This window comes from Microcaecilia unicolor, chromosome 3 (assembly GCF_901765095.1).
Source record: "Microcaecilia unicolor chromosome 3, aMicUni1.1, whole genome shotgun sequence".
In the NCBI taxonomy this organism is placed as follows: Eukaryota; Metazoa; Chordata; class Amphibia; order Gymnophiona; family Siphonopidae; genus Microcaecilia; species Microcaecilia unicolor.
The window spans coordinates 524,007,818-524,032,420 of NC_044033.1; the positions used below are offsets into that span (position 1 = coordinate 524,007,818).

General features: G+C 44.4%; 1 long non-coding RNA gene across 1 annotated transcript; it reads right to left on the reverse strand.

Moving 5' to 3' along the window:
- Nucleotides 1-3,700: 3,700 nt before the first annotated feature.
- On the reverse strand, nucleotides 3,701-24,403 carry LOC115467310. Its single transcript, XR_003941675.1, has 3 exons — nucleotides 23,313-24,403; nucleotides 21,416-21,417; nucleotides 3,701-3,713 (listed from the first exon to the last, which is right to left on the reverse strand). It is a non-coding gene; the product is annotated as an uncharacterized LOC115467310 (long non-coding RNA).
- Nucleotides 24,404-24,603: the final 200 nt, after the last annotated feature.

The following is a 24,603-nucleotide window of genomic DNA, read 5'->3' on the forward strand; positions in this document are numbered from 1 at the left end:
ATAAAATAAGGGTTCTGAACAAGTGAATAAGGGTTAGGAGTTAAAAGCAGCATCAAAAAGGTGGGCTTTTAGGTCATACCCTAGCTGACCCATCAGGACAAAGAGAGTAGAGATAATCAGGAAATGACAGTAGGTAAACAAAGGAATCAAGCTTGGCTGAGAAGGGGAGGAGATCTTTGCAGGAGAAGAGACCACCAGTGACAAACTTTGTACAAACAAGCAGGTGTGGCTGCACTATATGTGAGACTACATTACGCACAATGCATTGCTCACATATCTTGGGAGGAAGTACCTGCAGCAGTAAAAATCTTTAGAAGTGAGAATAACAGTAAAGGCATTAAACACATTTTAGGGCTCATCTGGTTAACAATTTTACAGTTAACAAAGTTATAGTGATGTAAGACAGTTGCAAAGTGGTGTGGTGCTCTTGGAAGCTTGTGCGGTTAGCCATATAATTTCTTGTACTGAAGATAGTTTGTGATATTTCTTGTGACTTTGGTATTGAGTTCCACCATTTGGATCCCAGATAACTGAATCCAGCCATATATATGAACTTGTAGGTTATGTTTCTGCAACTAGGTAGGTGGAGCAATAGGTAACTTCCGATTTCTGGACTTGCATAGTTCGATCAGATCTAGTATGTATTTGGGAGTCATGCCAATAGTATTTTGAAGATGAAGGTGCTGGCTTTGACAAACAATCTTGCTTTGAATGGGAGCCAGTGAAGCATTTCAAGCAATGGGGTTACTCTTTCATATTTTGATTTTTTAAATATTTTTTATTTTTATTTATTTATTTTATTGCATTTGTATCCCACATTTTCCCACCTCTTTGCAGGCTCAATGTGGCTTACAATACATCATGAATAGTGGAAATATATAAGAAAATAGACATTTAGTATTACATAATGATCTTGGGTAACATGATAATGATAAAGCATGATGGTGGTTTAACAAGCAAATATCGTAAGACAATTACGGATATATGTATAGGAATTCACATTTGTTGATCTGTGAGGTATGCCTTGTTGAAGAGATGGGTCTTCAGTAGTTTGTGGAAGTTAGTTAGTTCATAGGTCGTTTTTAAGTTGCGCGGTAGCGCGTTCCAGAATTGTGTGCTCTAATAGGAGAAGGTTGACGCATGCTTTAGTTTATATTTTAGACCTTTACAGTTGGGGAAGTGAAGATTGAGGAATGTGCGGGATGATTTTTTAGCATTCCTGGGTGTTAAGTCTATCAGGGCTGACATGTAGGCTGGGGCATTTCCGTAAATGATTTTGTGAACTAGGGTACATATTTTGAACGTGATGCGTTCTTTAAGTGGGAGCCAGTGTAGCTTTTCTCGTAAGGGTTTGGCACTTTCATATTTTGTTCTACCGAATATGAGTCTAGCTGCAGTGTTCTGGGCTGTCTGAAGTTTCTTGATTGTTTGTTCTTTGCAGCCAGCATAGAGTGTGTTCCAATAGTCTAGATGGCTCAGTACCATTGATTGTACCAGGTTACAGAAGACGATCCTTGGGAAGAAAGGTCTTACTCTTTTTAATTTCCACATTGAGTGGAACATCTTCTTGCAGTTGTATTTTGAATGGTTTGTAGTGATTTTAGTGTGTTTTCTTTGCACCTAATATATGCTGCATTGCAGTAGTCTAGTTGTGGCATTATCAACGATTGCACTATTATGCAGAATGATTTTCTGGAAATGGAGTCTCTGATTCTTCTCAGTTTCCATAGTGTTCTGAAGCTTTTTGATGTAATCGTTGACACATGGTGTTCAAGGGTGAGATGTTTCTCAGGGATGATTCCTAGTATTTTTAGTTGTGTTTCATTTGGTATGATTGCTGGTCGATTGTGAGGTTTTGGTCGGAATTTGGCTTTGTCTCTGTTTAGTTTGAGTTTGAAGGTTATGGCCCAGTTTTCCATGGTGTCCAGACCATTTTTAATTTTTTACAATATTTCTGAGATGCTGTTGTTAAAAGGTATGTAAATAGTGACAACATCGGCATATATGTATGGGTTAAAGTCCATTTGTTCTAGTTTTTTGCTGAGTGGGGCCATAATAATGTTAAACAGTATGGGCAATATTGGTGATCCTTGAGGCACCCCACACTCAGTGGTCCAGAACGCTGAAAGCTAGTTGGATATTTTTACAATGTAGGATCCGGTCCTCAAGAACCCATTAACCAGTGGTGTGCTGGAGCAGGCTCTCACAGGCTCGCAAGGGCCGGTTGTTAAGTTTTTAAGAATTTTGAGAGCTGGTTGTTAAAGTAGGGCCCTCCATGGCTACTTTAACAACTGGCTCCCAAAATGTGGGCTTGGGCCCCCTGCTGAATTCTCTTTTACTTTGCTGGTGGGGATGCTGAGCCCTGCCAGCCAAGTAAATAGACTGCTGCTGTTCCCCGCTCCTTGTTTCCACTGACCAGCAGGCTGGGACTTCTCCAGCATGTGTGAGAAGTTTCAGCATGCTGCTCAGAGCAAGACGTTGGGAGTGGTGGCAGTTCATTTATTGGCTGCCAGCAAAGGTATGCCTAGCGTGCCCGCATGAAGGGAGAGAGAAGAGAGAGGCAAGTGTTGCTCCCCTCCCCCCCCCCCCCCCCCCCCCCCCCCGGCAGCCCCTGGCCCTTCCAACTGCAGAGCTGGCTACGTCCGGAAAGAGCCTGTTGTTAAAAATTTACCAGCACACCCCTGCCATTAACCATGCAGCCACTGCCCCGATAATTCCCATATTATCAAGCAGGTACATTAGTGTTGTGTGATCGACTAGGTCGAATGCACTTGACATGTCGAATTGGAGTAATAGTATCTTTTGTCCTTGGCATATTAGTCTTTTGAATGTTGTTAACAGAGTTATTATGACCGTCTCAGTACTGTGTAGTGGTCTGAAACCTGATTGGGAGTTGTGGAGAATTGAGAAACGTGTCAGGTAATCTATTAGTTGTTCAGCTACTAGACCTTCCATCGTTTTGATCAGGAGTGGTAGTGAGGCCACTGGTCTATAGTTAGTGATTTCACTTATCTTGCTGGTTGTGTTTTTAGGGATTGGAGTTAGTACTATGTCTCCTTTGATGGAGGGCAATTTCATTTGCTGGTGCAGACCCTTTGTAGTCAGACCGTTGTATAGTGCATTATTCTTTGTAATAGTTTCCACTATTTTGCCTGGCACTGAAGTCAGGCGTACTGGTCTTTAATTACTTGGATCACCCCTGGAACCCTTTTTAAAAACCGGCGTCACATTGGCCACCCTCCAGTCCTCAGGTACTACAGATGACTTTAACAACAGGTTACAGATCACTAGCAGCAGATCGACAATTTCATGGTTGAAGTTCTTTCAATACCTTGGGGTGTATACCATCTGGCCCAGGTGATTTATCACTCTTTAACATGTCAATTTGGCTCACTACATCTTCCAAGTTTACTGAGATTTCTTTCAGTTCCTCCACTTTGTCACCCCTGAAAGTCATTTCTGGTACAGGTAGATCTCTTACATCTTCTTCCATAAAGACTGAAGCAAATAATTAATTCAATCTCTCCGCTATGGCCTTGTCCTCCCTGAGCGCTCCTTTTACTCCTTCCTGATATAATTGTTCCACTGATTCCCTCACAGGCTTCCCGCTTCTGATATACCTGAAAAAAAAATGTTACTATGAGTTTTCATCTCTGTGGCACGTTTTTCTTAATATTCTCTTTTAGCCTTCTTTATCAGTGCTTTGCATCTGTCTTGATAGTGCTTATGTTGCTTCTTATTTTCTTCATTTATATCCTTTTTCCATTTTTGTAAGGATGTTTGTTTGGTTCTAATAGCCTCTATCACCTCACCTTTTAACCACGATGGCTGTCATTTGCTCTTTTTTCAACCTTTGTTAATACGTGGAATACATCTGGTCTGGGCTTCAAATCTGATCATGTTATGATCATTGTTTCCCAGTGGAACCAACATCATTACCTCTTGTTCTATGCCTCGCATTCCACTAAAGATTAGATCCAAAAAAGCTCCCCCTCTCGTCAGTTCCTGGACCAGTTGCTCCAAGAAGTAGTCATTTATTGCATCTAGAAATGTTACCTCCCTAGCACTCTCTGATGTAACATTTATCCAGTCAATATTAGGATAATTGAAATCACCCATTATTATAATGTTGCACAATTTGCCAGCTTTCCTCATTTCTGTAAACATATTTTCTTCTATCTGTTTGTTCTGTTCTGGCGGACGGTTGTACAGCTTGACAGTGCTTATGTTGCTTCTTAATTTGCATCCTTTTTCAATTCTTTGATGGATGCTCTTTTGGCTTTAATAGCTTCTTTCACTTCATCTGTTAACCACGTTGGCTGTCGTTTGCTCTTCTTTCAACCTTTGTTACTATGTGGAATTCATCTGGTCTGGGCTTCTACAATGGTATTTTGAAACAATGTCCATGCCTGATCTAAAGTCCTAACCTTTGCAGCCAACCCTATTAGCTTCTTTTTAAACATTTTCCTCATGTTGTCATTGTCGCCCTTTCAGACTTCACTCCAGATATCAGTTCAGATTTGATCAAGTTATGATCACTGTTTCCCAGCAGATCCAACACCGTTAACTTTCGTACCATGCCCTGCATTCCACTAGGACTAGATCTAAACTAGCTCCCCCTCTTGTCGGTTCATGGACCAGTTGCTTCAAGAAGCAGTCATTCATTACATCTAAGAATTTTGCCTCCCTAGCGCTCCCTGATGTGGCATTTATCCAGTCAATATTGGAGTAATCAAAATCACCCATTATTATAATGTTGCCCAATTTGCCAGCTTTCCTAATTTCTGTAAACATTTCCTCATCTGTCTGTTCATTCTGTCCTGGTGGACAGTAGTACAGCCCTACCAGTATACTCTTTCCCTTCATACATGGAATTTCTATCCACAAAGATTCCATGCTGCTATCTGTTTCATGTAGAATATTAATTTTGTTTAACCGAATTCCCCCTTCCAATTTGATCCTCTCTATCATTTCAGTATAATTTGCACCCTGATAACCAGTGCTTTTTTTGTGCTGGTATGCGCCGGTACGGCGTACTGGCACCTTTTTTTCCTAGGGCCAGCTCACCTGCCCTCTCTTAGCTCCCCATCCCTGCTTTCTGTTCCGGCCACCCGTGACAAGTTTAAATCTTTTTTTTTTTACCTGAAGTCGCAGCACCGGTGTTAGTGAAAGGACCAGGTTCGCCTCCTCCAGCCTTACCTTCATTCCCTCTCAGTGTTCCGCCCTCACGGAAACAGGAAACTACGTCAGAGGAAGGCGGGACACTGAGAGGGAACGAAGGAAAGGCTGGAGGAGGCGAGCATGGTCCTTTCACTAACGCCGGCGCTGCGACTTCAGGTAAAAAAAATAAAAGATTTAAACACATCGTGGGGTGGCAGGAACAGAAAGGGAAAGGGACGTGGGACTTGATATACTGCCTTTCTGAGGTTTTTGAAACTACATTCAAAGCGGATTACATATATTCAGGTACTTATTTTGTACCAGGGGCAATGGAGGGTTAAGTGACTTGCCCAGAGTCACAAGAAGCTGCAGTGGGAATTTAACTCAGTTCCCCAGGATCAAAGTCCACTGCACTAACCACTAGGCTACTCCACTGCAGGGCTGTCAGGGAGCTAAAGGTGGGCAGGTGGGGCTGGGGTACTGGAACTCAATGGGGGCTTAAAAGGGGGAAAGGTGGAGGCTGGGGCGAGTTATTGGACGTGGAGGGGAAGATAGGGGGAAAAGGAGAATTGCTGGACATGGAGGGGAGGGCAGAGGAAAATCGTCAGACATGGAGGGGAGGGCAGGGGAGAGAGGAGAACTCACTGGACATAGATGGGAGGGGAGGGGAGGGCAGAGGAGAATCGCAGGACATAGGGGGCAGGGGAGAATCACTGGACATGGTTGGGATGGGAGGATAGGGGCAAAGGAGAATCGCTAGACACAGATGGAAGGAGAGGGCAGAGGAGAATCTGGACATGGATGGGAAGGGAGGGCAGGGAAGAGAGCAGACTTGCTGGACATGGATGGATGTAGAGAATGGCAGGAGAAATGCTGGACATGGATGGAGAAGAGGGAAGTCAGGAAGGAGATGCACATGGATGGAGGGGAGAGAGGAAAATGCTGGACATGGGTGGAGTAGAGGGAAGGGAAGAGAAGAGAGGAGAAATGTTGGAGGGAAGAAAAGACAGAGGAAGTAGATGCACATGGATGTAGTGGAGGGGGAGAGGAGAAATGCTGGATATGGATGGAGGGGAGGGGGAGAGGAGAAATGCTGGATATGGATGGAGGGGAGGGGGAGAGGAGAAATGCTGGATATGGATGGAGGGGAGGGGAGGGGAGAGAGTTGAAATGCTGGGCATGGATGGAGGGGAGGGAAGATAAGAGAGAAGAAGTGAGATGAACATGGATGGAGGGGAGGAGAGAAGAGAAATGCTGGACATGGATGGAGGGGGAGAGGAAAAATGCTGGATATGGATGGAAAGTGGAAGGAGATGCATACTGACAAGATGAGGGAAAGGGAAAAGAGGAGAAAAACTGCAAATGGATGAATAAAATAGGCAAAAGCTGGATCCACTCTATATGTCCTCCAGTCAAGTCTGCAGAGGACCCAGCTGTTACTTATGGATGTAGGGCAAGAAATAAAGAAGAAAGGAGGAAAGTAAAGAAATAAATGGGAAGGAAGCCCTGGAAACGGAGTTAAAGGAACAGATAGAGAGCAGCAGAATCAGAGACTGGCACCAACATGATCAGAAAAACAAAGTCACCAAACAACAAAGGTAGAAAAAATCATTTTATTTTCATTTTAGTGTTTGGAAGATGTCCACTTTGAGAATTTATATCTGCTGTCTTATTTTGCACTGGGTATACTAGACCTGTAACAGCTTATAGAAATTATTTATAATTTTAAAAAATCAAAGTTATTTTTTTCTCCTATACTGGTATAGTATTTTCAATGATACTGCTTATATGCGTCATGGCTAGTATAAAGGGTGTGGCTACTGTGGGTGTGGTTACCATAGGGGTGGAGTCATATATGGTGACCCTGCCCATAACGAGTCCCGGTACCTTTTTTCCTACTAAAAAAAAGCACTGCTAACACAGTGTTGCATTGATTGCCCTCCTTCCACCAGGTCTCTGTGATGCCTCATGAGAGACTCCTGAGAAAATTAAAGAGTCATGGGATAGGAGGCAAGGTTCTGGTGTGGATTAGGAATTGGTTATTGGACAGAAAACAGAGGGTAGGGTTAAATGGTCATTTCTCTCAATGGAGAAGGTGAACAGTGGAGTGCCACAGGGATCTGTACTGGGACTGGTGCTATTTAACATATTTATAAATGATATGGAAATGGGAAGATGTTAGGAAATTGGAAGACTGGGCATTCAAATGGCAGATGAAATTTAATGTGGCAAATGCAAAGTGATGCACATTGGGAAGAATAATCTGAATCATAATTATCTAATGCTAGAGTCCACTTTAGGAGTCAGCACATGATAAAAAGATCTAGGTGTCATTGTAGACAATACACTGAAAGTTCTGGCATCTCCCCCTTCCTTCCTCCACCCCGTCAGGGCCGTGCCAACACAGTAAGCGGGGTAAGCACCGCAGGGGGGCACCAACCTCTGGAGGCCACTGCCGCACCATGCCTACCCTCGCCGCTTACCGCAGCTCCAGGACCCCGACAGTAGCCCTTTTATTTAAATTTACCTCCGACGTCGTAGCAGCTGAGCAGCATCAGTGAAAGCGCTGCCGACATCTCCAGCCTTCCCTTCGCGCTTGTTCGTTCCCTCAGTGTCCTGCCCTCGCAAGGAAATGACGTCAGAAGAAGGCGGGACACTGAGGGAACGAATGAGCGGGAAGGGAAGGCTGGAGACGTCGGCAGCGCTTTCACTGACACTGCGCAGCTGCTGCCACGATGGAGGTAAATTTAAATTAAATACAAGAAACCAGACTCAGAGGGCGGGCAGGTGGACATGGGAGGACAGGGGAGAGAGGAGAATTGCTGGATAAGGAGGGATGGAGGAGGGAAGGGCAGAGAGGTACAAGGATGGACATGGATGGTCATGGATGGGAGGACAGGGCCCAGGGAGAGAGGAGAAATTGCTGGAAATGGAGGGGAGGGAAGAATTGCTGGATATGGATGGAGGAGGGAAGGGCAGAGAGGGACAAGGATGGACATGGATGGGAAGGCAGGGCCCAGGGAGAGAGGAGAAATTGCTGGAAATGGAGGGGAGGGGAGATAGGAGAATTGCTGGATATGGATGGAGGAGGGAAGGGCAGAGAGGGACATGGATGGACATGGACAAGAATGGACATGGATGGAGGGAAAGGGAGAGAGAAGAAATGCTGGGCATGGATGGAGGGGAGGGAAGAGAGAGGAAGGAGATGAGATGAGGGAAAAGGGAGAAAACCTGCACATGGATGGAGAAAATAGGCAGAAACTGGATCTACTGGACAGTCTGCAGAGGACCCAGCTTTTACTTATGGATGTAAGGCAAGAAATGAAGAAGAAAGGAGGAAAGTACTACTACTACTACTATTTAGCATTTCTATAGCGCTACAAGGCATACGCAGCGCTGCACAAACATAGAAGAAAGACAGTCCCTGCTCAAAGAGCTTACAATCTAATAGACAAAAAATAAATAAAGTAAGCAAATCAAATCGATTAATGTGAACGGGAAGGAAGAGAGGAGGGTAGGTGGAGGCGAGTGGTTACAAGTGGTTACGAGTCAAAAGCAATGTTAAAGAGGTGGGCTTTCAGTCTAGATTTAAAGGTGGCCAAGGATGGGGCAAGACGTAGGGGCTCAGGAAGTTTATTCCAGGCGTAGGGTGCAGCGAGACAGAAGGCGTTAAGGAGTTAAGAGGACAGATAGCAGCAGAATCAGGTACTGGGCCAGCATGATCAAGTCACCAGACAACAAAGGTAAAAAAAAAATCATTTTATTTTCATTTTAGTGTTTGGAATATGTCCACTTTGAGAATTTACATCTGCTATCTTATTTTGCAATGTATAGCAATTTGTTTCTAAGAATATTGCTGACAATTCCTGTCAGTGTAGCAAGTGGTGAGCGATCATTTTCACGGGGGGGGGGGGGGGGGGGCGCCAACTGATAGTCTGCAGGGGGGCACCAGAGACCCTAGGCACGGCCATGCACCCCGTTCCCCAATTTTACCTTCTTTTTATGTTTTTTAAAAGCCGGTGGCTGCAGATATTCCCATAGGCAGCCCTGCCACCAGCACTGGCCTCTTCTCTACTGTGGCCACCTCTGAGGAAACAGGAAGTTACAATCAGAGAGGCAGCAGCAATAAAAGGAAGAGGCGATGCTGGTGGCAGGGCAGCATATGGGACAGTCAATGAAATTTCATGGAAATACTTTTAAAACAAATAGGAGGAAGCTGTTTTTTTCACGCAAAAAATATAGTTAACTCTGAAACTTGATGCCGGAAGATGTGGTAATGGCAGTTAATGTATCTGGGTTTAAAAAAGGTTTGGACAAGTTTCTGGAGGAAAAGTCCATAGTTCCCTTTTAAGAAAGACCTGGGGGAAGCCACTGCTTTCCCTGGGATTGCTAACATGGAATGTAGCTGCTATTTGGGATTCTAGAATCTTGCTACTCTTTGAGATTCTGGAATGTTGCTACTATTTGGGATTCTGAATGGAATCTTGCTACTCTGTGGGGTTCTAAATGGAATGTTGCTACTCGTTGGGATTCTGCCAGGTACTTGTGACCTGGATTGGCCACTGTTGGAAGCAGGATACTGGGCTAGATGGACCATTGGTCTGACCCAGTATGGCTATTCTTCTGTTCACCCTACAGGATGAGGAAGGGGAGGAATAAGAGTGTCCAAAGCAGAGGCGAGTACAGTATTATAGGAAGCGTTGACCTCATCGTCAGACTCTGATTATATAGTGGATGAGAGACGATGGTGGAAAGCGTGCAAGAGCCAATAGCCTGGAGATTCTTAAAATGTGTTGGTGATATTGGACATGGTTGTGAGGGAGGGTAGTTACGTGTGAAAGGTGTCAGATGATGGAGGCGTGTGAGAGCAATTGGAGAAAAAGACAAAATCGAGGCTGGCAATGGCTTATGCTAATGAGTACAGGATGGTTGAGGGTTCTAATGCAGAGATTAAAGCAAGGAGCTTTGAGGCATAAGAATCAGTAAGGGTCATCAAAGTCCCCAGAATGAGGGAAGAGCAAAGTTAGTGTGGGAGAGGGGGGCTTTATTTTGGGGGGAGGGGGGTTGATAAATGCCAATAGTGGAGTCTTTCTGTCTGCATTCCCATCCCCTCTGTGTCTTTCTGCATCTGCCTAGTGCTGCCCCTGTTTATATGGGTAAGAAACACAAAGAAGTATGCAGTAGCTGTAAGACGTATTTGCCCCTTGCTGTTCCTAACAGTGCATCAGTGTGTGTATCTAGCTTTGTTTTCTGTCAGCCCATAAGAGTGAACGGTTGGTGGTTTTGTTTGGTTTTTTTTACCCATTGGCTGCACTTCTGACCTGCTGTTTTTATCCTGTGTGCTTCCTGCACCTGTTCTAGCGCACAAGGTTCTCAGAGCTTCTGGCACCAGATCCTGCCAGAGAATTAGAGCAGCTTCTGGTAGTTTCTGGAAAGGAGCTTAGAAGCAGGGGAGAAGTTGGACCTTTGGAAGGGGGTGTTGCTAGTGGCAGTAGTGTAATCCCCCAATGAAAATGTAAACTCTGACTTTGCCGCCAACCTCTCGCACCACTGACCATACCTGTCAAGGGAAAGCCCCATTTCTGCCGATGCCTGCAACTGGCTTCTGACGAGAGAGAGAATCAGCCTGTCTATACCCAACCGGTTAGACACTTGTGGCACTTGCAGAGAGCAAGAATTCAGAGATTGGGGCAAGTGACAAATCTGAAACCCGGTTGCTGACTTGCTATAGTTAGGAGGTGTGGGGACCCTTCTCACCCTGTATAATCTCTTAAGAAGGAGTAATGTGACTCTTGGGTAGGGTTACCATATGTCCAGATTTACCCGGACATGTCCTCTTTTTGAGGACATGTCCGGGCAACCGGGCGGGTTTTGCCAATCTGCCCGTTTGTCCGTATTTCTGTATCCAAAGGGACCAGCAAAGGTTTGTCTCCTGGCCATATTCAAGACACACTTAGGGATGAGTTCTATATATGCTGAAAAAAAGCAATGTTCTATAAGCCACACTTAAAGTTAGGCACGGTTTATAGAACAGCGCTTATGCCCGGGAATCATGCCTAACTTTAGGCACAACTCACTAACCAGGCACAACTAATTCTCAATAGGACCGGATAGAAATTAACATAAATAGAAAATCTTCCCAACCAGTCCAGACTTAATTTAGATGTTATGTTCAGAGTCCCATATTCCTCAGATCTTCAATGCAATGCAATAACTTTCAATATATCAATATAGCTTTCCCATAAACCTCAGTAATGTGCGATCACCAGCAATTATTGAAACTGAATTACTTTTGCTGAGCTGGCGCTAATAAGATCATGGGGGGATGTCCTTGAGACAGCTCATTTCGGAGCGAAACGTGCATGTCGGGCAGCCTAACCCCCGGGTCTGATAAATAAAAGAAAGAGAAGATAAGTTCAATTTAAATTATGGGCTTTAATAATTTGAAAGGAAATTATAAAGTTGTAAAATTATTTGACTAAACCGATGAAGAGGTTGATATGTGTGATTATCGTCAGTTTCAATAATTGCTGGTGATCGCACATTACTGAGGTTTATGGGAAAGCTATATTGATATATTGAAAGTTATTGCATTGCATTGAAGATCTGAGGAATATGGGACTCTGAACATAACATCTAAATTAAGTCTGGACTGGTTGGGAAGATTTTCTATTTATGTTAACTTTAGGCACAGCCATTGGCTGCGACTGAAACATGGTGTAAGTGTACATGCCTAGATTAGGTGCTTTTCTCCCTTATTCTATAACTAAGCATGTTAATTTTAGGAACTCCCCCGTTCCACCCATGACCCTCCCATTTCCATTTATTTAGACTTATATCCCACATAATCCAAAACAGGTTTGGTTCTGTGTGGCTTACATTGTACCATGTTTAGTTAATGTGTTTTCCATCTTGTTTATGAACTGCAGAGCATGTAACTAATGAACTAAAGAACTACTATTAAACAGTATGATAACAAAACAGGTAGAGGGCTCTGGTCATCAGGTTAACATAGTAATAGGTAGTGGGTCAAATTGGTAGCAATTACTGAGTAGTAGAAGGTCAGCAGTCATAGGGTGATCAGCAGAGATTAGGGTAGTTGCTACTGGTGGTCCACAGTGTGGGAGATAGGATTGAGTAACTGTGTGGTAACGTGGCCTTCATATTCTGGCAAATGGGGGTACGTCATTGTTGGTCTGGTTGAGGAGAGAGTTGGGGGCATTGTTGGGTTGAGCGCTAGGTCTTCGGGGATTTGTCCTGTGACCTGTGTCAGTAGAAACAGCGTGAAGAGGTATGATTTTAATATTTTGCATAATTTGAGCTATCGGTTATTTTCTTGATGTATGAGTTCCAGGATTGTGTTGCAAGGTAGGAAAAATTTGTGCCGTAGAGAGATTTGTATATTACACCTTTGCAGTTTGGGAAGTGGAGTAAGAGGTAGTTTTGGGTGGTCATCAGGGCATTTGTAAGTGGGAGGTCGATTAATGTGGTCGTGTAGGTGGGGGGATAAGCCCTGGAGGACAGTGAAGATGAATGTAAGGATCTTGAAATTTTTTCTGGCTTTTGTGGGTAACCAGTGAAGAAATATACTGTCACTTGCTTGAAATACAGGTCAATGGCTCAGGGCTCAGGCTAAGAGCTAGGCTTGTAAGAATCAGAGATCACCTTTGACACAGTTACATTTCACTGTGGCAAGTGCTGAAATGAGGTAATTGAGAGCTGACAGAGGGTTGTGGGAAATCTACTCTGTAAACAATGAGGAGACTGGCACCTACAAGAAGTTATGAGCAAGATTGTTGTGGTTATGTAGAGATAGTACTGGGTCAGCTGCACCTCGGGTGAGAACATCCAAAGGAGGGGGCTAGGGGGAAGGTTTGGGGAACATGTGGAGTCATCTCACAAGATGCGCTCTGAGCATATCTTGTTTATACTTAGAGCTTGATAACATGTGAAGTCATTCTGATCAACTGATAAGGGCCAAGAGCCCTGGTGAGAAAGACTAGGGTCCATTGGAACCAATGGAGTCAAAATGGTATATAAGGACCAGTCTGAGGGGTATTAAATCAGAAAGAAGGCTACAAGAGAAGGCAGGTGACAGATGTGTCGTGAACTGCTGCTCAACCATATGAATACCTGATTTGCTTGTACTGCTATTGGTGAGATTGTAGTAAACTATCTTATATCCCAGCAAGTCCTTCTGATTATGGAGTTTGTTAATTCCTAGACTGTGTAAAGAGCAGTCTGGGGAGGATGAGGTCAGAGTAATTGGTGGGAACACGCAAATTATAAACACCAGTGTTTTTTGAAGGGGAGAGATAGCAGGAAGGGGGGGGGGGATCTGAAGATCAGGTGTAACATAGTAACATAGTAGATGACAGCAGAAAAAGACCTGCACGGTCCATCCAGTCTGCCCAATCCATTGCAATAGTCTAGCTGGGATAGTATCAAGGTTTGGACTAGGAGGTGGAAGGTTGCGATAGGGAAGAGGTTTCTAATTCTTCTGAGCTTCCAAAGCGTTTTGAAGGCTTTCTTTGCAACCAAGGTTGTGTGGATGTCAAGTGTCAGGTGTTGGTCAAGGGTGACTCCCAGAATTTTGAAGTTGCTTTCTAACAGGAAGCTTGCTTGGTTGATAGTAAAAGTGTGGAAGGAGGTGGGGGTGAAACGAACTCAAAACAACTAGGAATTTGGAGCTTGCACATAAAATTTAGGCGTGGATCCCGTGCTAACTTTACACGCATATATTCCAATAAAATCTAATTAGTGCCAATAATTGCTTAACAAGCCAATAATCAATGATAATTAGCTTGTTATTCTATTAAATTGTACATGCAAAATTTGTGTGCACAATTTTTAGCAACTTTTATAGAATTAGGGGGATAGTGCTTGTCCAAAGGGATCTTCCAGGGACATGCCTGTCTTTCTGATGCCCATAGGATAACTACCCTGTAGCTTGTTTGTTGGTTGTGCAGTTACTACGACTCTACTACACGTCTCCAGTTTCACCTCCAAGAAAAAAAAGAACCAGTCCACTCCCACAAGCAAATCAGCGATAACACAAAGGGTGGGATTGACCACAGGAAGGCAAACTAGGATGTAAACCAGATCCTTTATTCAAAATGGTGCTCAACAGAAGCAGATGGATATGCTGGTCCAGTCTCAGCTCTTGCAGGTCACGGGTCATAAGTACATAGTACATAAGTATTGCCACACTGGGAAAGACCAAAGGTCCATCAAGCCCAGCATCCTGTTTCCAACAGTGGCCAATCCAGGTCACAAATACCTGGCAAGATCCCAAAAATGTACAAAACATTTTATACTGCTTATCCCAGAAATAGTAGATTTTCCCCAAGTCCATTTAATAATGATCTATGGACTTTTCCTTTAGGAACCCGGCCAAACCTTTTTTTAAACTCCGCTAAGCTAATCGTCTTTACCACATTCTCTGGCAACAAATTCCAGAGTTTAATTACACGTTGAGTGAAGAAACATTTTCTCCAATTCATTTTAAATTTACTACATTGTAGCTTCATCGCATGCCCCCTAGTCCTAGTATTTTTGGAAAGCGTAAACAGACACTTCACATCTACCCGTTCAACTTCACTCATTATTTTATAGACCTCTATCTTATCTCCCCTCAGCCGCCTTTTCTCCAAGCTGAAGAGCCCTAGCTGCTTTAGCCTTTCCTCATAGGGAAGTTGTCCCATCCCCTTTATCATTTTCGTCGCCCTTCTCTGTACCTTTTCTAATTCCCCTATATCTTTTTTGAGATGTGGCGACCAGAATTGAACACAATATTCGAGATGCGGTCACGCCATGGAGCAATACAAAGGCATTATAACATCCTCATTTTTGTTTTCCATTCCTTTCCTAATAACGGCTCAATGCCCATTAACCCTGACACTGGCAATCCTGTACTATTGCCATATACAAGGCATCTCGGAGAAGAAATCCAGGAAGACTTCAACAAAACTAGATATGTCAAAAGCCAACATATGGGTCAAGCAGGGAACAAGATTACAATACAGGTCATCTAGGTGATACAGGAAAGAAAAGGAGCCTGCTGTCATTTGAAGCAACAAAAAGGGACATGGAATTTATTGACAAAGGTCTCAGTTGTTCTTTGGGCTCCAATGGAAGTAGATGACAATAGATATGGCTTCCTTAGCTCAAATCATGAACCCAGCCAGGTCTTTCTTCCATGACTGTTTGGCAGTAGTTCATACAGGACCCTCCTCTGTGCATTCATGATCAACTATTGGCTGATATTACAACAGATCAGGATATGTTGATGAAGAGGGGGAGGGGCTCAAGTATATCACCTTCTAGGTTGCATAAGTCGCAGAGGGGCACTGCTTTATTTATTTAAAATATTTATAGACTGCACTATCCAATTCTAGGTGGTGTTAAGATGTGTTAATTTACCACTAACTTAGGTGCTATTTTAGCATAGGTCCCATTTTATGTAATGAGACCTAGTTACTAATAACGGGTTAACAGTAAAATAACACATCTTAATGGTGGCCGATGTTGATAAGGGAAAGGGGATGGGATTTGATATACTGCCGTTCTGTGCTTATAATCACATCCCTCCTTAATGAAAGAATAAAGAAATGTTTCTAGAAATGGAAATTTATTTATTTTATTTTTGTTACATTTGTACCCTACGCTTTCCCACTCATGGCAGGCTCAATGCCGCTTACAGGGGGCAATGGAGGGTTAAGTGACTTGCCCAGAGTCACAAGGAGCTGCCTGTGCCTGAAGTGGGAATCGACCTCAGTTCCAAAGTCCACCACCCTAACCACTAGGCCAAATCACTACTATTTGTAATAAAAGTGAACCAGGTGTAGGACAATCAAGCCCTTATGGCATCACTGATGTCGGCTCTCAGGCATTGGTGGAATGAGGCATTATAATCACAAAATCAGCTCTGGGTCCCAGAGACTGAAACTCTTCACACTAAGTGGGGGAGGGGAGTTATCAACGTAGGCTACTGTTAAGATGTGTTATTTTACCACTAACTTGTAGTATTTTAGCACAAGTCTCATTTTATACAATGAGACCTAGTTACTAATAACTGGGTTTAACAGTAAAATAACACATCTTAATGGTGGTCCACATTGATGGCAGACTGGATGGACCGTGCAGGTCTTTTTCTGCCGTCATCTACTATGTTACTATGATAAGGGGATGGGATTTGATATACCACCTTTCTATGGTTAATATCACTTCCCTCCTTAATTAAAGAATAAAGAAATGTCTTTAGAAATCAAAATCGCTGCTATATGTAATGAAAGTGAACCAAGTACAGGACAATCAAGCCATTGTGACATCACTGAGGTTGGCTCTTATTGGTGGAATGAAGCATTATGACATCACAATCTCAGCTCTGGTTACCAGAGACTGAAACTCTTCATACTAAGGGGGGGGGGGGGGGGGGAAGTGAGCCATTATGACATCACTGATGAGGTTGGCTCTTAGACATTGGAATGAGGCATTATGACATCACGATATCAACTCTGGTTACCAGAGAGTGAAACTCTTCACACTAGGGGGGAAGTTATCAACGTGTATCACCGTTAAGACATGTCATTTTAACACTAACTCATACTATTTTAGCACAGGTCACATTTTAAACAATAAGACCTGGTTACTAGTAACGAGGGTTAACAGTAAAATAAGACTTCCTAATGGTACTCACTTCAATAACTCCCCCCCTAAATGCAAAGTCCCCTGTCTATGAATTTTTAATAGCACTATGCAGATAGTGCTGCGGAAGATCAAAGTGCTGTAGCGCTATGGGGACAATTCTAGAAAGCTGGCCCTAGCATTTACCTGCCAGTTACGCAGGTAAATGATTAGAATACCATCATATCCATACGTATGTGCACACATATACAGGCTTGCGCCAATAGTACATAGTTTATTTATTTTGCTGCATTTGTATCCCAAATTTTCCCACCTATTTGCAGGCTCAATGTGGCTTACATTATGCCGTAGTGGCGATCGCCATTTCCGGAATGAGAAACACAAAGTTCATATCTGAAAAGTAAGTTATAGAGTAGTTAGGCGGTAATTTATAGAGTAAGTTAAAAAGTCAAATATAGAGCATTCAATTCAGCATGAGAGGTAGCAAGGTAGTTCGAACGTTTTCATTAGTGATAGAGTGGTGGAAGCAGTCACGTGTGAGAAAGTTCGGTTTTGTCAAGTGTTGGTAGAGTTCTGTTTCCTAGTGTTTAGGATGGATCATTGTGGTATGACCTTTTTGAACTTTTTCGGAAGATTGTTAGGTCGTGCATTGTTTTTATGGCATTTGGTAGTGCGTTCCACATTTGCGTGCTTATGTATGAGAAGCTAGCTGCATATGTTGCTTTGTATTTGAGACCTTTGCAGCTGGGGTAGTGGAGATTCAAGAATGTGCGAGCTGACTTTTTTGTGTTCCTGGTTGGTAAGACAATAAGGTCCGACATATAGGCCGGGGCCTGTCCGTGGATGATTTTATGGACCAGAGTGCAGATTTTGAATGTAATCCGTTCTTTTAGTGGGAGCCAGTGTAGTTTTTCTCTTAGGGGTTTGGCGCTTTCATATTTCGCCTTTCCAAATATGGCTGCTGTGTTCTGCGCAGTCTGCAGTTTCTTAATGATTTGCTCTTTACATCCTGGAAAGATGGCGTTACAGTAATCTAGGTGGCTCAGTACCATTGATTGTACCAGGCTGCGGAATATTTCTCTTGTTATGTTTTTCACATGGCTTTCTAGTGTGAGATTTCGATCAACTGTAACTCCGAGTTTACAGGTGGACAATCACATGGGCGGAGTCTGGGTGATGCACGTGGGGCACAATGTTCCATACATAATTTATAGACAATTCTAAGTTACAGGCCTGAATATAGGTGCACACGCTGCAGCTCTACAGCTGGCGTAAGTGCTCTCGATTAAGCGCATATTTCCATATACACCCTAGTGTTCTATTAAGGAAAGTAGCCACCTAGATTCCTTTACACAATAGGGGCCAGACTCTCTACATGGCACTTTAAAAAAATCCATGCGGAAACATTTGCGCCCAAGTGTTATTCGATAAGCAGCACCTAAATTTAGGTGAGGTATATAGAATACGCTTAGTCAATATCCTGGTGCATCCATTTACACCAATGAAATGTGGCGTAAATCCCGGTGCGTAGATTTAAACGCAGAGGGCCAGATTCTATAACAACATGTGTAAATTTTGGAATGCCCACGAAACACCCATTTCCCCGCCCATAACCACACCCCTTTTTGCCTGCACGCATTCAAATTTAGGCGCAGTGGGTTACAGAATACACTTTACGGAGCTGTGCACGTAAATTCTAATTATTGCCAATCAGTGCTCATTATTGCTTGTTAAGTGCTGCTTCCAACGCTGATTGGTTTGTTAATCCAATTTAAGTTTGCACTTTGTTATAGAATATACTTGGATTCGGTGCAGTTGCCAGGCGTGACATATAGAATAGTTGTAGAATTAACCCCCTACACATGGATAATGCCTCGGCGGAGTGAGGGTAGTGACAATATTCAGTAACTGTCTCTATGGCTAAAGCAGTTTAATTTAAGTCGGCAGAAAAGTAGTCCTAGATTAAGGGGGAGGGGAGTTATCAATGCAGGGCTGCTGAGAGGGGGGGCGGGGGGGGGGCAAAATTCTCCGGGCTTGGGCTTCCAAGGGGGACCCAGCGCTGGGGTCTCTCTCTCTCTCTCCTGCTCCTGATGGGACCCGGGTGATGGCGTCCCAACAGGAGCAGGAGAGAGAAAACTCCAGTGCCGGTCCCTCCTTGGAGGCTGGGGAGGACCCGGAGGAGCAGATGCATCAGGCTGGCGGGGGTCCCCCCAGCAGAAGAGGTCTTCCTCCAGCGCTGCTTTTCTTCACTCTGCCGCATTTTCTGCCAAGCAGCTGCTTTTTCCTCAGGCCACGCATGCTCGGTTTTGAAACCGAGCATGTATGACGTGAGAGAAAAAGCAACCACAGGGGCAGGCCATGGGGCAGAGTGAAGAAAAGCAGGGCTGGAGGAAGATCCCTTCTGCTGGCGGGGCTTTGGGATATCCCCGCCAGCCAAGGTATTTACAGTTGTGGCGGGCAGGTGTGGCAGCGATCCTGGGGGAGGTGGAGGCAGCGGCAGTGACGATTCTGGGGGGAGGGGGGGTGGTGGCCCTGCCCTGGGCCCGGCTCAGTCTCTTGGTCTGTATCAACGTGGATAAGATGTGTATTTTACAATTCGTGCTATTTTAGCACAGGTCCCATGTATGAAATGAGACATGGTATCCCACATTGATAACTTCCCCCTTAAGGGAGTGCTGTTGTAAACCCCATTATTTAAGGAAATATTTTTTTTCACTCAGCAAGCCGGAGGAGGCATCAAATACAGTTACGTTGAAAATGTGTTTGAGCAAATTCCATGAGAAGATGTCTGTAAACAATTATCCTATATAATAATTTTCACCTCCAACATTCTATGGGTCTTGCTGCCTGTGTTTGTGACTTCTTCGGAGTTGGTGTGCTAGGTCACCATTATGATGTCAACATCAGAGCCCGCGAGAAAAGGTGCCCATTGGTCACGGTGACTATGGCCGACCAGGGGAAGAAGATGAGCGCCGTCAGCAGCAGCGAGTAGGGCACGTTGCTGGCGTAGTCCGGATTACAGAGCAGCGAGGCCCGCAAGAAGTAGACACGGATCATGGCGCCACCGGGGATGGCGATGGGAAAGAGCAGGGCGGGCAGTAGCAACCAGGCCATGGCGATCAGGAGCCACACCCGCCACCGGCTCATCAGGCGCCCATAGCGCAGCAGGAAGAACACTCGGGAGGGAGGGACCCTGAAACTCGGAGGGAGGGAGGGGATGACCCTGAAACTCGGAGGGAGGGACCCTGAAACTCGAAGGGAGGGAGACCCTGAAACTTGGGAGGGAGGGAGGGGATGACCCTGAAACGCGGAGGGAGAGAGGGAACGACCCTGGAACTCAGAGGGAGGGAGGGAGGGGGGACGACCCTGGAACTGGGAGGGAGGGGGGCCCCTGGCACACACTCTCATTCTCACACACACACTCTCTCTCTCACAGACACACTCGCACCCAGACTCACTCTCTCTCTCACACACATACACACACTCATACATTCACTCTCTCTCTCTCTCTCACACACAGTCACTGTCACACACAATCTCTCAAACATACACACTCCAAGGAAAACCTTGCTAGCACCTGTTTCATTTGTGTCAGAAATGGGCCTTTTTTACTAGTTAGCTAATAAGCCTTGGGAAAGCAAAGCTACTGCTCATCCCTGGAAGTGAGCAGCAAGGAACCTTATATGTTAGGGTTCACCTTAGAAGTCAGCATTAAAAAAAAAAAAAAGATCTAAGTGTCATTGTACACAATACGCTGAAATCTTCTGTAGTGTCTCGCTTGCTCAGTGTGTGGCGGCAGCCAAAAAAAACAAACAAGATGGTAGGAATTATTAGGAAAGTTATGGTAAATAAGACCAAGAATATTATAATGCCTCTGTATCACTCCATGGTGTGTGACCTCACCTTGAGTATTGCGTTCAGTTCTGGTCGCCGTATCTCAAAAAAGATATGGTGATATTAGAAAATGTTCAAAGAAGAGCCACCAACATGATAAAGGGGATGGAACTCCTCTCGTATGAGGAAAGGCTAAAGAGGTTAGGGCTCTTCAGCTTGGAAAAGAGACGAATGAGGGGAGATAGGATTGGGGTCTATAAAACCCTGAGTGGTGTAGAATGAGTAGAAGTGAATCGATTTTTCACTCTTTCAAAAACTACAAAGACCAGGGGACACTCGATGAAATGACATGGAAATACGTTTAAAACAAATAGGAGGCAATATTTTTTAACTCAATGAATAGTTAAAGCTGTGGAACTCGTTACCAGAGGATGTGGTAGCAGCGGTTAGCATATCTAGGTTTAAAAATGTTTTGGACAAGTTCCTGGAGGTAAAGTCCATAATCTGTTATTGATATGGACATGGGGGGAAGCCACTGCTTGCCCTGGGATTGGTAGCATGGAATGTTGCTACTAACTGAGTTTCTGCCAGGTACTTGTGACCTGGATTGGCCATTGTCTAGATGGACCATTGGTCATGTTATGCTCTTATTCTTCAGATCTGTCAGGTGCTTCCTAGTAACCTGGATTGACCACTGAGCTTCATGGACCTTTAGTCTGGTGTTCTTATGTAATGAAAGATGTGTGTACTATGATAGCTTTTCATCGGCGAGGACTTCTGCTTTTCCACACTGCAACAGAAACTCACCAACGGGCTCCATGTCATCTCAGCGAGGGGAACCCACCTTTCTCCCACTTACATTTATTAGAGAAATTGGAAGTAGATAGCCATAGATAGAACAGGCCAAAACCATGGCTGTTTCAAGTTGATCAAAGGTCTTTATTTTGAGATAACTTTGAGCTCAGGCAAGTAATATTCAGATGTAATAGCTATTTCCCTACCATGCACCCTAGTAAATTTCCCATGGACACAAACTGGTAGAAAAACCTTTAGTAAATAGGTCCCTATGTTTTTACCTGAGGCAATGGAGGGCGAATTGTTTGTCCAAGAACGTGAGTGTAGAATGAGGGAAGCGGGATTTGAACTCTTTTTCTTGGATCTCAGCCTCCTATTTGAGGCACTCAGCTCTCCGACTCATCCCCCCCCCCCCCCCCACACTCTCTATTCTTACAGGTGCATGAACCCTAGGATAGACAGCTGCAGGCTGATTTGTGTCTGTTCCAGCCCCTCTTCTGTTTCCCCGCCACATGTTGCCTATTGACATTAATGAGGAGGGGGTGGAAAGGCCAGATCAGGGCAGAATACAATTGGCCCTCCCTTCCCGTTTCTCCTGGCAGCAGTCTCTCCAAATGGGTTAGTGTTGCCCGCTGCCTACTTTGTCAGTTCCAGCCTCACTCTTCCCTTCATGTGAGGCAGGAACAGACAGTGCAAATCACAAACTAACTGCTCTGCTCTCTTTTCTGGCCCCTTCTACCCTACTCCCTACTGACTGCTTGACAGGGAGGACCATGAACATTAAACAGCAAGGTCAATACCTAGAGATCCAGAAATGATACACATTTCTGGATGAAATCTCTTGACTTCCTAAGGATGGCAAGATCTTGCAGACACATCACAACAGAGACAGTGTCAGGTCTGAATTAGACGGTTTATTGATAGATTATAGCAGAGTTCAACAGGCATCCTCAGACAGACAGACAGGTTATCCTACTGGACCACACCCTGCCCTGTAATCTGCATCATGGCCTTCGTAAAATTTACGTGTCAATCACTTCACCCCTCCATGCTTCCCTCCAACCCTTAAAGAAAAATCAAAATCAACTTGCATGAGAAAATCGCCCATCAAGAGGCAGCAAAATATAATTACACCAAGTACGGCAAGACTGAAAATCACCTAGTGCCTGGTTGTACCCGGAAAGCAAGCTGAGGGTCAGCCAGGGGCATAGCCAGACAACAGATTTTGAGTGGGCCTAGGCAAGAAGTAGGTGGCCAACACATGTTCTTCCCCCCCCCCCCCCCAAAAAAAAATGATCTCAGCTGGCAGAAAAACGCTTCTTTCCACCTTGGCAGTCTGCAGCAGGCATGCGATGAAAACTGAGCGTACGCAGGTGCTGGTATCGTGGAGAGTAGCGTTTTCGTTACCATCAGGGGGAAGTCTTCGGCTGGAAGAGCTTGGGATCCCCACCAGTATGCTGCTGTTGGGTGGGCCTGAGCCCTAAGTGGGTGGGCCCCGGCCCACCTGTGGCTACGCCATCAGCCAAGCATTTATACTGATTCAGCATTTCCGAATCAGCATTTAAGGGTTACTGAAAAATTCCCCACCAGCTTCATTTTGCAAATATTTAGCTCTGTCACCATGCTCTGGCTAACGTCTAATCAACATAGCATTCCTTTACACCAAGGGTTTCTGTTTGGAAAACTTTGACTGTAGGTTCCCACCTACAGTGCTATTGTTCTCCTGAACAGGGCTTTGTGTCAGTTGTTCACTATCCACCAAAAAGTGAAATAAAAACAGATTCAAATACATTGGTAATAAAGAAACTATTTCGTTAGTGTAGCCAAAAGATTAAAGCATTCTTTAGGTATAAAACAGCTGGTGGGTAGTTGGGGACGTTATTCAAAGATTTCAAATAGATTTCTTAAGGAGCATTCATCTTTAAAACATCTTTAAAACAGAAAGAAGATCAGAACTCAGAGGCGCCAATAGGCGTTTAACTTTGACCAAATACACAGAGAAATAACGGGTTTTAAGTCGGCACTGCTAAACACAGCCAGTTAAGTGAACCAGATTTTGTAGCCAGTTAACTTAGGTCTCATATGTACCCAGGCAAGTTACACCTGATATCTGGGCAGTCTGATTTAGCTGGCATTTTGAACCAGAGTACACTGAATAGCAGTGATATTCAGTTAAAATCGGACTGTGTCCCCGGGACGCCTCTGATCCTGCCTCTTCGTCACTGGTTAACTTTTGACCAGCCATCACATCGTCTAGCCAACAGTTAACCAGTCAGTAGGGCCTCAACTTCTAAAACAAACAATTTATTCTGTTAACTCCTAAAGCTAACCAGATAAATTGTTTTGACTGTCAACCCCAAAGTAACATCCATAAAAATTTAGTGGGATTCAAGTGTGTGCTGACAAAGGAAGTACATGTATTTGGGGACGGGGAGGCTGAGGAAGCAGCCCTGGGGGTGGGGGGCGGGGTGGAAGGAAGGCGGGGCAGAGGGAGACCCAATCATCACTCAATAGTGACACCTAGTGGCAGAACTTAGAAGCCCCAACTGCAGAGAGTCCTAGAAGCAGAAACCCTGGATGTGCAGCCCCTGGGGGAGGATTATCACTTCCATGGCTGGACTGCCAAGTGGGAAGGAAAAACAGTGGCGGAATTTGTGTAACGATGAATGAAGGCTCATTTTGCTGTTGACTAATAGAGGCCAGGAACAAAAAAGCCCCCTTCTCCCCCCCCCCCCCATAAAAAAAATCCCATTGACAATCCAGTTACAAGAGAAAAGCCACAAAAATGGTGGAGCATCTACACCAAAAGCCATACGAGATGCGACTACGCACCTTAAGCGTGTGTTTACCTGACAGGAAAAAAACAGTCCCAGTACCTCAAAGGTGTAATTCAGGCACAAAAAAGACAAACCTTTCAGAGGAACGATTGCAGTTTGAAACTCCGAGGGGGTGGGCTGGAAGGGAATTTTTTTTCTTTTAATACTAATGAGCTGCTTTTGCATACATTCTTTATTTTTTTTTTTTTGTTTTGTTACATTTGTACCCTGCGCTTTCCCACTCATGGCAGGCTCAATGCGGCTTACGTGGGGCAATGTAGGGTTAAGTGACTTGCCCAGAGTCACAAGGAGCTGCCTGTGCCTGAAGTGGGAATCAAACTCAGTTCCTCAG